Genomic DNA, 13,792 nt, shown 5'->3' on the forward strand with positions numbered 1-13,792 from the left:
ATAGATTGACGAAATCTACTTATTTCATACCGATGAAGGTTAGCTATCCTTTGAGTAAGCTAGTTGATATGTACGTGCAGGAGATTATGAGAATGCACAGGGTACTGGTGTCCATAGTATCAGATTGGGACTCGAGGTTTACTTCCCGATTATGGATGAGCTTGCAGGAGGCGTTGAGGACAAAGCTTACTTTCAGTACAGCGTTCCACCCCCAGATTGATGGACAATCGGAAAGAATGATACAGATATTGGAAGATATGTTGCGAGCTTGTGTGTTAGACTTCAGTGGTAGCTGGATACAGTTTATGCCCCTTGTGGAGTTCGCTTATAATAACAGCTTCCAGTCTAGTATTGGGATGGCACCGTTCGAGGCTTTGTACGGTCGGAGGTGTTGATCTCCTTTGTGTTGGGATGAGGTTGGTGAACGTCAGGTGTTAGGACCTGAACTTTTGTGCAGTAGGCGTCTGAGAAGGTGGGTTTGATCCGAGAGAGGATTAGATCAGCTCAGAGTCGGTAGAAGAGTTACGCAGATGCTCGCCATCGTGAGTTAGAGTTCGAAGTGGAAGGTAAGGTTTTTCTGCATATCGCTCCGATGAAAGGAGTGATGAGATTCGGCAGGAATGGCAAGTTGAGCCCGAGGTATATCGGACCATTCGAGGTACTTGAGTGAGTGGGCCCAGTAGCCTACAGAGTTGCTTTACATCCGGCACTTTCGAGGGTCCACGATGTGTTTCACGTATCCATGTTAAGGAGGTACATGATGGATTCTTCGCATGTTATCAGCTACGATGAGCTGGATATAGAGGATACTTTAGCGTAGAAGGAGATACCTGTTCAGGTTCTAGACCGTAAAGTTCAGAAGCTTCGCACCAGAGAGATACCGTTAGTGAAGGTATTGTGGCGAAACCACGAGGTTGAGGAAGCTTCTTGGGAATTGGAAACGAAAATACGCCGGATGTATCCACAGTTGTTTTGAGCACTTGTACATGATCCTACTATGGGTTGGGATAGGTGGTTAGTCGTCGGGAGTGTGTGTGTATTGTGAACTCCTGAGACTGTTGTATATGTAACCACGGTATTCCTCTGCCATATTTGAGGGTATGTATGTGTATGTATATGACGGGGCCGCGTATAAATGGCCTCTGTATTCTCTAGAGTGATAGATATGTGACAGGTCGGTATTTGATTGTATGTATGACTTTATGAATGAGAGATGGCAAATTTCGAGGATGAAATTTTTGTAAGGAGGGGAGATTGTAAGAACCCGAAATATTTAAAAATGAATTTCTATAGATTTCGTTGATGAAGGAAGATTTCGTCGACGAAGGTAGAAGACTTTTCGTCAACGAAATTCAAAGGGTTCATCGACGAAGAGAAGTCGAGAGGTCTGGAGAAATTGAAATATCAAACTTCGTCGATGAGGCTGTCAGCATCCACGACGAAATACTCGACTTTTTATCGATGAAGGAACTTTTCGTCGACGAAAACCAGATGGATCAAAGGCTTGAAAAGGGATATTTGGGTTTCTTCTTCATTAAATTTTCTAATCTCTCTCTCTCTACTCTCTCTCTCTAAACTCTCTCTCTCTCTCTCTAGATTTCCTCGATGGTCGTCAATAGAATCGGAAATCTGAGGTTACCATAAGGATCGTGGAAGGATTCTCTACAACTTCTACGGATCGGAATCTCGTTTCGGAGATTTTTGAGTTTTGGCCTAAAATCGAGGTAAGGCTCGATTTTCATTTTTGATCTGGTAGTTTTGTAGAGGATGGTCACATGAGTATATTTTGTATTGGTAATTGTAGGTTTTGGAACTCGGTTCGCTGTTTTGGAGCCTTGGAGTTCGGGTTTTGCTTACGGGGTTGAGGTAAGGGGAAACTGTGTTATGTTAATTATTTTTGAAATCGAACTCGGTGGAACTATGGTCCACGGTCCTGTGTGTGTTTTGGCTACTCATTTGGGGGGGATCTAACGGGGAAAATATGGGTTTTTCATTATTAAAGTTTTTGGGAAAAAGGGGGCGACAGGTTGCATCCTTGGTTTTGATGAAAACTTATGTATATGTTGATTTATACTGCGTGATGGGGATGGTCGTGCCTTGACTTTGTATAAACTGTATTTGTTGGGAACCATGTTTTAGATTACCAAATGGTTGTGGTTTGTTTGGTTATATGAGCATGCATGTGTGTGTGATATGTTGAAAGGCTAGTAGGAACGCGGTTCCGAAATTATTCCAGGTACTGAGAGTGTCCGGCTCTATATCCAAGGGCATATGAAATCGCTAGCCATAGATTGGCAAGAGTGTTCGGCTCTATATCCGAGGGCGTAAGCCTTTCCGGTAGATCAGGCCGCAGGGTGTGGATCCACCACTTGAGCGCTGGTACAATGCCATGGGAGTCGAGGACTTGCCATGTGCCGGTGGCTCCGTGCTTCACGGGTTGGCTATGGGCCAATGCCGGAATGCAGGACCGGCTTTAGGCCGATGAGTGTGACGACACTGTGTACTAATCATGTGTGTGTATATGATCAAACTGTGCAAATGTGATCGCCTGTTCTTGTGACCGCTGTATTGAGAGAGCTGAGCTGATGGGATCGCCAGTTCTAGTAACCGAGTTACTAAATCATATGTTGTGTGTGCTTGTTGGCACTGTGTGAATTAGTACTGGATTGCATTTAACTGCGTGTATGTTTTGTCATGATAACACTCAAATGCCACACACTAATATAACCTGTGTTCTTCCTTACTGAGAGGTGTCTCACCCCTACTGTACTTACATTTTTACAGGTCCTTCGAGTAACCGGAACTAGCATCCTGGTGTAGGGAGCATAGAGGCCGGTGTACTGTGTTAGCGCTTGGGTAAGTACTAGGACTGTAGATTTGTTGGGTTGCCATTTTAGGTTGTTTTTGGGCACCCGATTGCACGTTTTGGTTAAGCTATGTTCTGCTCTTGTATAGACTCTGGTATGGTATTGCATATATGACATATTGATGATTTTCCGCTGCGTATATGATTGTGTTTGGATGCTGTTTAGGGTGCCTAGGAACCTCACGAGGTCGGACCCTCATCCATTGTACTGTATCTTTTGATAATTGTATGATATAGGGACAGGATAGGTTGCATTCTCACCTCCGGGTCGCACTTCGGGGTTCGGGGCGTGACATGGGGGGTTATCTTGAGGAAATTTCAGATACTTGAGTACATTCCTAATCCATATACCATGACAAACAGCTGAGCTGACAGCAATATACTCAGCTTCACATGATGACAACGTTGTAGACATCCCATTTTTTCCCAAACCCAATATAATAAAATTTTTATTATTATTAATATTACCATTATTTTTATTTTTATTATCACTATTTATTACTCTTTTATTATTATTATTATTATTATTTTTAGTATCTTAATTATCATTATTATTATTATTATTATTATGATTATTATTATTATTATTATTATTATTATTCTGCTATTATTGTTATTATTATTGTTATTACCATTATTATTATTGTAATTAATATTTATTTTTGTTATTATTATTATTATTGTCATTAATATTTATTTTTGTTATTATTATTATTATTATTATTATTATTATTTTGTTATCATTATTATTTCTATTATTATTATTATTATTATTATTATTATTATTATTTTCATATATTATTGTAATTACTTTATTACTATTTTTATTAATTTTCTATTATTACAAATTATTTTCATATATTTTTATTATTACTTTGTTATTATTATTATTATTGTTATTTTCATATATTATTATTATTACTTTTATTATTATTATTATTATTATTATTATTATTATTTTATTAGTGGGTCTAGGGTTTTGGGGAATGCCTATATAAAGGCTTTATTCACACAGCCAAAGGGGGCGCTGCACACACAGCCGGAGAGGCCAAGGGCAGCGCACAGCCAAGAAAATAAAACCCTTCTTGCTGCTTCCTCCATTATCTCTCCCTCAGCTCTTCTCTTCTCTGCTGCAAACTCCCATCTCTCTCCCACGCAGCCGCTCCCTCTGGCCACGCATAGCGTCACCAACCTCCTAGCCTCACCTAGATCCGGTGAGTCGCAACCAGCTTCAATACCAGATCAACCTCCGTCCACACAGCAGCAGCAGTGCCGCCGTTGCTCCCCGCAGATCCAATCCAACCCTTGCAACTCTCCACGACGACACCACCAGGGCCCCGAGCACTTCTCCAGTTGCTGGCCCTGCTGGAAACCGAGAGAAGCTCCCCAGCACCAGTAGCTGTCGCCGTTCCTCCATCGCCGCCACAAGCTCTCTGCCCCACCACCTTTTGCCGTCGCCGAGCCTAGCTCCTATCACCTTTCCTTGCTGTCGTCGCCGCTCCCAGCCTCAACTCTCCGGTGGTACCCCCCGCTGTAAGTCCGTGTACACACTCACACACCCAGTAAACACACACACATTCACTCGCACACACGCACCCCCCAGCACATGCACTGGATTTGCTGTATATTTTATATAGATTTATTTATTCATTTTTTTTGTTTAAAGTTCACTTCTTTATGATTGAATGCTTAATATTATGTAAACTTATATGTATCTTATTGTTGGTTTTATTATTTTCATTTATATATTGATCATACTACTATTATTATTGGTATATTATTATTAATAATATTATTATATTGTTCGTATACTATTATTTGTTATATTATAATTAATTTATTAGTATTACTATTATATGAATTGTGTTAATATTATTATTATTTTATTATCATTATTTACTATTATTATTATTTTTATTTTTATTATATTTTTGATTTTTCATCCCTATGATTTTATTGCGGGGATATGAGCCTTCGAGCATCACGTACCTTAAGCTTTGAGGGAATATATATGTATATATTATATTTATTTATTTATTTATTTATTTATTTATTTTTCATATGTATTTATAAATTCATAAAAAAAGAATAATTTAAAGACTTATTAGATTAACTTAGGGATAATTTCAAATTAATTAGGTACCGTTCGTAAGAACGGGTGCATAGAGGGTGCTTGTACCTTCCCCTCACGTAATCGAACTCCCGAACCTAACTCCGGTAACGTAGACCCATTCTACCTCTAACGGGGTAGTAAACATGTGTTCTAACCACACTAAAAGGTTAGTGGCGACTCCAACATTCCCTATTTTTCCTTGAAAATTAAAATTGATTTTGATTTCACCACCCGAGGTCCACGCGCTCCCGGGACGTCGCAACAGCTTGGCGACTCCGCTGGGGACCTTAGAGAGTCGAGCCATTAATTAATTAGAAATTATCCCAAGTTCAAATTTATTAAATCTTTTAATTACTCCAAATTTTGTGAATATTGTAATTCGTAAATAACGTTGATTAATTGTAAATATTTTGCTTCCATAATTTACAAATAACCTTAATTAATTAAAAATATTTTGTTTCTTAATTTTTTGAATATTAATTGTAGATATTTTGTTTCCAAATATACTGAATAAGCATATTAATTATAGATATTATAGATATTTTGTATACTAATCGTAAATATTTTGTTTCCTTATTTTTTTTTTCTTTTCAAATTTGTTGAATAAACATATTAATTGCATATATTGTGTTTCCTTATCTTTTGAATATATATATATATATATATATATATATATATATATATATTAATTGTAGATATCTTATTTCCATATTGTTTATAGCATGTGAATAAATGTGGGGATAGCGGGATTAGGTTAAATTTAAATTCACACACTCTCACGCTCTATACCCGGGCTTTACTTGCTAAGATTAGAAAGGAGTGTAATACCGTTTGTCCCCACATGGCAGGGCTTGTGGGGACCCGCGAACCACTCCGCTCAATTTAAACTTTGTCCAAACCCCTTTTGGGTGAGGATGGAGGTTAGATTGGGAACCTTTTTATCAATAGGGATTAGAGCCTACCCACACATACTTGTCTATAGTCTTCCCTAACTAGGATAGAGTCATGAAGAACCCTATATATACGTACCTACCTTAGGTTGGGACAGGAGCCACATCCTTCTCCATGTATAGTGTGTTGTATATATGTTGTGAGATACTTTGTATTATATCATGCATTTGACATCAATTTAGACATGCATACTACTTTGTTAGTATTATGAAAAAGCCCAATAATGAGATGATGGCCCATCCTTTCAAAAAAAAAAATAATGAAACACTTGACCCAAGTGTTTTAAAATATGGGTTGGCCCAACCCTTTTCAAATAACTCGGGCCCAACTTTTTTTAATAAATAACAAGCATATGCCCGACCTCTTCCTAAGCAAAGATTCAGCCCAGGTCTAATTTTCAAAAAGGGTAAAACCCAGATTTCCAAAGTGGGTTTCGGCCCTAGTGTCTAAAAATATGGGCCAACATTTTTCTAAGCAAATCCAAGCCCAAGTCCTTTTAAAACTAGGGCCTAATCCCATCATGAAATATATTGAAACCCATATTTTAAAATACTCAAGGCCCAAATGCACACTAAAGTCCATAATTCCGCATTGAACAAATCCAGTGGGTTGACCACCTTGGGTCAACCCCAAGCTCAGATCATAATCTGGCCCTTCATAGAATCTGAGGTACATAGACCATCAACAAGGAAATGAATGGTTGGGGGAAGATTTGAACTAAAATTGTGGCCCATCAATGGTCGTGTCTTAATCTTGAAATTTTTCATTAGCGGGATGTTTTCAGAATTCTGGCAAAGTAGTTATTTAGGTTACATCGCATTCATGCACTTCATTTCATGCATAGCCATGCACGATAGGTTACATACATGTTCATATCCTTATTGGTTCATGCACTAGGTACACCCATGCATAAACACCCATTGCATAACATAATCTTTTCATGTTCAATTTCATAACCATGCATGCATAGTCATCTCCAATGGGTCAATAATCATATTCTAATTGTCTGCAAAATCATGGGCCAAGGTGGCAAAGTTAAAGATTCGGGATTCCAGTATTGAGTAGAGTCAGATGATCTCTCTATAGAGAAAGGTTAAGATCAGGGGGACTTGTTGCTAGGAATGCAATAAATGTCATTGGGTTGGAAGATTGATTGGTATTCAACTTTAGAAGTGAGCTCATAGGATACAGAAATGATACGCTTAATCACCTAAGGGTGATAACAAGAGGAATGCATCCATGCTTTTCATTTAAATTATTTTGGAATTGAATGAAATAAGAATGTCTTTCAGTCTAATCTCATTTCATCCTCCTTGAACCATTACCTTGTGCTAAATTTTGTTCATTTTTGCTTGTATTTTGTGTAAGTGAGAGAGGAAATAATTTTATCAGTACAAAGGACTTGGAGCCATAAGTTGATTTCAGGGGTCTATTCAATGGGCCAAAAAAAAAAAAATGAAGAAAAAGCCTCCAAGATGAAGCTTAGTAAAGAACGCCACTTCAAGAGGTTGTCAAGGAGCTTTGTGGGATGAGGATTTCAAAATGAAGAAGAGTCATAGGAGAAATATATAGAAATGACTTATCAAGCTTTGTCCTACATTTGTTTGATGAAATTAAGAAAAAGTCTTTTGTCTTTGTTATCTAAATTATGATTGGTTGTCTTAAAGGTGTGATGATTATATTCTGATCAAATGAAGGATGGCTATCTTTGATCAACCAGTATTCCTAAAAAGAACCAAATAATGATTTACCACTTGCTAACCCATTCGAGCCTGAATGTTAAACCATTCTTTTCTTAAAAGTCAGTTCATCAAAAATTCAACCTGGGTTTGGGTCTCCTAGTGTTTGACAAGTCATTTGAGGCAATGATTACTACCAAAATGATGGCAGGTCGTTGTTCTGTTACCCAAAAGAAAGTCAAAGAAGAAATCCCTTGCAAGCCCCTTTTTGAGCCTGAACAATTCAATTCTTAATTAACTCGTCAAAGGATCACACCCTACAGTAGGGCAGTTTGAAAAAAAAAATCAGTCCCAAAGGGAATTCAAATGAAAATGAAGTTAAATTATTTCATAAAAGGAAAAGCTAAAGTTGCGATGAAGGAAGAAGAAGAAGATGAAAAAATGAGAGAAAAAAAGAAAGAGAAAGAAGAAGAAAAGGAAGAAAAAAGAAAAATAAGGGACATACTATATATGTGATCTTTGACCAAATTAGCCTTGATGAAATCAATGATTTTGAGCCTTATTTTACTTTTTTCTTCTTTAACTCATACCCCTAGCCTACATTACGATCCAAATGAAAGTCCTAACCAAATTGGTATACGTTGTTGTCTCAAATGATTTGTCAGACTCAATGTTGAGTCTAAACTACATAATGACCTGATCCTGCAAAGGTACGTAGGCAACTTGTTCAAATGACAAGTTCGGTCAATACTTCGCGAATACTGCACCACTGGGGCAGAAATCTTTATTAGGGGATGGGATTTTTGAGCCTTAGTTTCCTTATTCTTGGTGAAACCTAAATCCTAAGCCTACATTTCGTCCCGTGTCTTAAAGTCCACCCTGAGATCGGAATATTGATCAGACTACTTAATGAGATACTAGTTATAATTCAAGATAGGGAGTTTGAGACAAGCTTGAAATAAACAAGAAAGAACCTCTAAGTGGTGATACAGTGGAGAAGTTATGGTTATGAGGCTTAAAAAAAGAAAGAAAAAAAAAGGAAAAAAAAAAAAAAGGTTTTGCCCATTGATATGATTCTCTAAGCTAGCAAAGTTACATTAGCGTCAAAGTACTAGTAAAATTTGTCTCCTATTTAACAAGCACAGAAAATCAAGCAAAGTCAAGCAAGTTTGTGCATTCCATCCATATTCCCATTGAGATTGAGTTATCTGATTGCATGCTTATTCATTTAAATTTTAAAGAGATTTTAAAACATTAAGGATGCAATCCAAAGAACGTCCTTGTGGAAAAAATGTAAGATAGACAGGATCAGGTACAAATGCATCTACTAGGGTTGGTGTCATGCTGAGTTTCAAAAGGACACATTCAGGGGCATCTATGTCAGCTGGGAATTCAAAAATATGGCCAAGATCAGAATTTGGTTCGTTATGGGCTCATTGGGAAATTGGTACTTCATCATATCAAAAAAAAAAAAAAACCCTTCTTACTCTTCAAAGCTTTAAAGGAGGATGGATAGTCAAAAGGGTCTTAGAATCACCATTAATTTCTATAAAGAAGATCCTTGTGGAGAACAAGTAGTCAAACTGGGGCAAAAGTCATATCAGGTTTCAAAGATCCGCTTATTCAAGAAGAATTGAGTTTCAATGGGACCCATTGAAGCACTTTCTTACTAGATTGGAATATGAAAGCAGGGCCAAAATCAGCTATAGATCCATTCAACTGAGGCAGATTTTGTGATCGAGTTTCATTTGAGCCAAGCTAATCACCAAGATCAGTAACAAACGATGGTAACTGGGATAGATTTTGATTTGAGTTTTGTCTGGACCAATTCCGATGCCTTCATATCAAAGTGCACGATGATAACATAGCCAAGATCAGTGGATGAGGATCAAAACTGGGGCAGTTTTTAAGTTCTATTGGAGCAAATTCAGGAGCTTTCAGGATAGAATAAAAGTCGAAAATAGAGCAGTGACCAGTAGCTTGTAAACACTGGGGCAGATTTTAAGCACCTTTTGGAATTCGAAACATGGCTAGAATCGGCGGCAAATTGGAATTTGAAAGCACACCCAAGATCAGAGATTGGGTTGTCGATTACAAAGATGTTGGAAGGAGAAAAGATTCATACATTACCATACATTTCATGCATTGCATAAGAAAGAAAATATAAAGGGCATCTCATTCAACATGCAGAAAATATAAAGGGCATCTCATTCAACATGTATACATCTTTGCATTCACACATCATTATGCACACATAGCAACATACCACTGCATTCTAGCATCTTAGGTAGCAACATGCATACATATAGCAATAGAGCACCATTCATTCATACTTGCCTGGTTGAATAAACTTCTGAATAATTCTTTTGCATCCTTGACTGAGTCATTCTTGTCTAGACATATTTTAAAACTGGGGCAGCTGGCCACCATGCACGGATTGACATACTTTGAAACTGTGGCAGTTGACCTAAGGAAGCAATTGATGCATTGGTTGTTGAGTCTCAAAGAGGGTAATCTAAAGACAGCCAAAGAAACTCAAGATTTTGTTCCTGATCGATAATCCCCAGTGAAATAATTATGAACCCTACACTTGAGGACATTTTCTAGGAAAATCTCATGGTCTCGCACTCGATTAATCACCCTCAGCAGAGTAACCATTTTCCAAAATACTGACCTTCCAAAAGATCTCGGGATTCTATACCCGAGTAGTCATCATCAATTCAAAAATTCATCTGGTTCTCGGGATCCTATATTCGAGCATTCATCATCAAGTCAAAATTCATCTGGCTCTCGAGATCCTATACCTGAGCATTCATCATCAATTCAAAATTTCATCTGGTTCTCGGTATCCTATACCTAAGCATTCATCATCAATTCGAAACTTCGTCTTGCTCTCAGGATCATATACCTGAGCATTCATCATCAAATTGACAATTCATCTAGCTCTCACTATCCTATACCCAAGTATTCATCATCAATTCAAAAATTCATCTTGCGAGCCGGGATTCTATACCCGAGTCATCATTAACCATCAGTCCAAAATTCCCATCGAATAGTCATCAGACTCTTAGAATCCTACATCTAAGAAGTCCTCGAGATACTACATTTGAGCAATAAGGAGACTCTCGGAATCCTACACCTGAGAGGTCCTCGAGATCCGATACTCAAGCAATCAACAAACTCTCAGAATCCTACATCTGAGAAGTCACCGAGATCCTACACTCGAACAATCAACAGACTCTCAGAATCCTACATATGAGAAGTCCTTGAGATCCTATACTTAAGCAACCATCAAACTCTCAGAATCCAACATCGGGGTAGCCCTTGAGATCCTACACTTGATGCACATCATCTTCATATTTCGGCACTCGAGTTCCTATGCCCGATGTACATCATCCTCACACTATAGCTCGGGTTCCTACACCCGATGCAAGTCTCTTTCCATCAACTATAGCTCGGGTTCCTACACCCGGTGCGAGTCATACTCCGTGAACTATAGCTCGGGTTCCTACACCCGATGCGAGTTTCTTTCCATCAACTATAGCTCAGGTACCTACACCCGGTGCAAGTCATCCCCCGTGAACTATAGTTTGGGTTCCTACACCCGATGCGATTCTCTTTCCATGAACTATAGTTCGGGTTCCTACACCCGATGCGAGTCATCCCCCGTGAACTATAGCTCGGGTTCCTACACCCGATGCAAGTCTCTTTCCATGAACTATAGCTCGGGTTCCTACACCCGATGCAAGTCTCTTTCCACAAACTATACCTCGGGTTCCTACACCCGATGCGAGTCTCTTTCTATGAAATATAGCTCGGGTTCCTACACCCAGTGCAAGTCATCCTCTGTGAACTATAGCTCGGGTTCCTCCACCCGGTGCGAGTCATCCTCCGTGAACTGGGTTCCTACACCCGATGCGAGTCTCTTTCCATGAACTATAGCTCGGGTTCCTACACCCGGTGTGAGTCATCCTCCGTGAACTATAGCTCGGGTTCCTACACCCAATGCGAGTCATCCTCCGTCAACTGGGTTCCTACACCCGATGCGAGTCTCTTTCCATGAACTATAGCTCAGGTTCCTACCCCCGGTGCGAGACATCCTCCGTGAACTATAGCTCGGGTTCCTATACCCGATGCGAGTCTCTTTCCATGAACTAAAGATCGAGTTCCAACAACTTGTGCAAGTCATCGTCCGTGAACTATAGCTCGGGTTCCTAAACCCGATGTCAGTATCTTTCCATGAACTATAGCTCAGGTTCCTACACCCGGTGCGAGTCATCCTCCGTGAACTATAGCTCGGGTTTTTACACCCGATGCGAGTCTATTTCCACGAACTATAGCTCAGGTTCCTACACCCGATGCGAGTCTCTTTCCATGAACTATAGCTCGGGTTCCTACACCCGGTGCGAGATATCCTTCGTGAACTATAGCTCGGGTTCCTACACTCGGTGCGAGTCGTCCTCCATGAACTGGGTTCCTACACCCGATGCGAGTTTCTTTCCATGAACTATAGCTCGGGTTCCTACACCTGGTGCGAGTCATCCTCCGTGAACTATAGCCTAGGTTCCCACACTCGGTGCGAGTCATCCTCCGTGAACTGGGTTCCTACACCCGATGCGAGTCTCTTTCCATGAACTACAGCTCGGGTTCCTACACCCGGTGTGAGTCATCCTCCGTAAACTATAGCTCGGGTTCCTACACCCGATGCGAGTCTATTTCTGTGAACTATAGCTCGGGTTTCTACACCTGGTGTGAGTCAAGCTCCTTGCACTATAGCTCGGGTTCCTACATCGGGTACGAGTCACCCTCCGTGAACTATAGCTCGGGTTCCTACACCCGACGTGAGTCATCCTCCGTGAACTACAGCTCCGGTTCTTACACACGATGCGAGTCTCTTTCCGTGAACTATAGCTCGTCTTACTACACCCGGTGCGAGTCACCCTCCTTCAACTATAGCTCTGGTTCCTACACTCGGTATGAGTCACCGTCCGTGAACTATAGCTCGGGTTCCTACACCCGGTGCGAGTCATCCTCCGTGAACTATAGCTTGGGTTCCTACACCCAGTGCAAGTCATCCTCCGTCAACTGGGTTCCTACACCCGATGCGAGTCTCTGTCCATGAACTAAAGCTCGGGTTCCTACACCCGGTGCGAGTCATCCTCCGTAAACTATAGCTCGGGTTCCTACACCCGATGCGAGTCTCTTTCCATGAACTATAGCCCGAGTTCCTACACCCAATGCGAGTTATCCTCCGTGAACTATAGCTCGGGTTCCTACACCTGATGCGAGTCTCTTTCCATGAACAGTAGCTCGGGTTCCTACACCCGGTGCGAGTCATCCTCCGTGAACTATAGCTCGGGTTCCTACATCCGATGCGAGTCTCTTTCCATGAACTATAGCTCGAGTTCCTACACTCGGTGCGAGTCATCCTCCGTGAACTATAGCTCGGGTTTCTACACCTGGTGCGAGTCACGCTCCTTGCACTATAGCTCGGGTTCCTACACCCGGTACGAGTCACCCTCTATGAACTATAGCTCTGGTTTCTACACCCGGTACGAGTCATCCTCCGTGAACTACAGCTCGGGTTCTTACACCCGATGTGAGTCTCTTTTCGTGAACTATAGCTCGTGTTACTACACCTAGTGCGAGTCACCCACCTTGCACTATAGCTCCGGTTCCTACACTCGGTACGAGTCACCCTCCGTGAACTATAGCTCGGGTTCCTACACCCGGTGCGAGTCATCCTCCGTGAACTATAGCTCGGGTTCCTACATCCGATGCGAGTCTCTTTCCATGAACTATAGCTCGAGTTCCTACACTCGGTGCGAGTCATCCTCCGTGAACTATAGCTCGGGTTTCTACACCTGGTGCGAGTCGTGCTCCTTGCACTATAGCTCGGGTTCCTACACCCGGTACGAGTCACCCTCCGTGAACTATAGCTCTGGTTTCTACACCCGGTGCCAGTCATCCTCCGTGAACTACAGCTCGGGTTCTTACACCCGATGCGAGTCTCTTTCCGTGAACTATAGCTCGTGTTACTACACCCAGTGCGAGTCACCCACCTTGCACTATAGCTCCGGTTCCTACACTCGGTACGAGTCACCCTCCGTGAACTATAGCTCGGGTTCCTACACCCGGTGCGAGTCGTCCTCCGTGAACTGGGTTCCTACACCCGATGCGAGT

Source organism: Malania oleifera, chromosome 8 (genome assembly GCF_029873635.1).
Source record: "Malania oleifera isolate guangnan ecotype guangnan chromosome 8, ASM2987363v1, whole genome shotgun sequence".
In the NCBI taxonomy this organism is placed as follows: Eukaryota; Viridiplantae; Streptophyta; class Magnoliopsida; order Santalales; family Ximeniaceae; genus Malania; species Malania oleifera.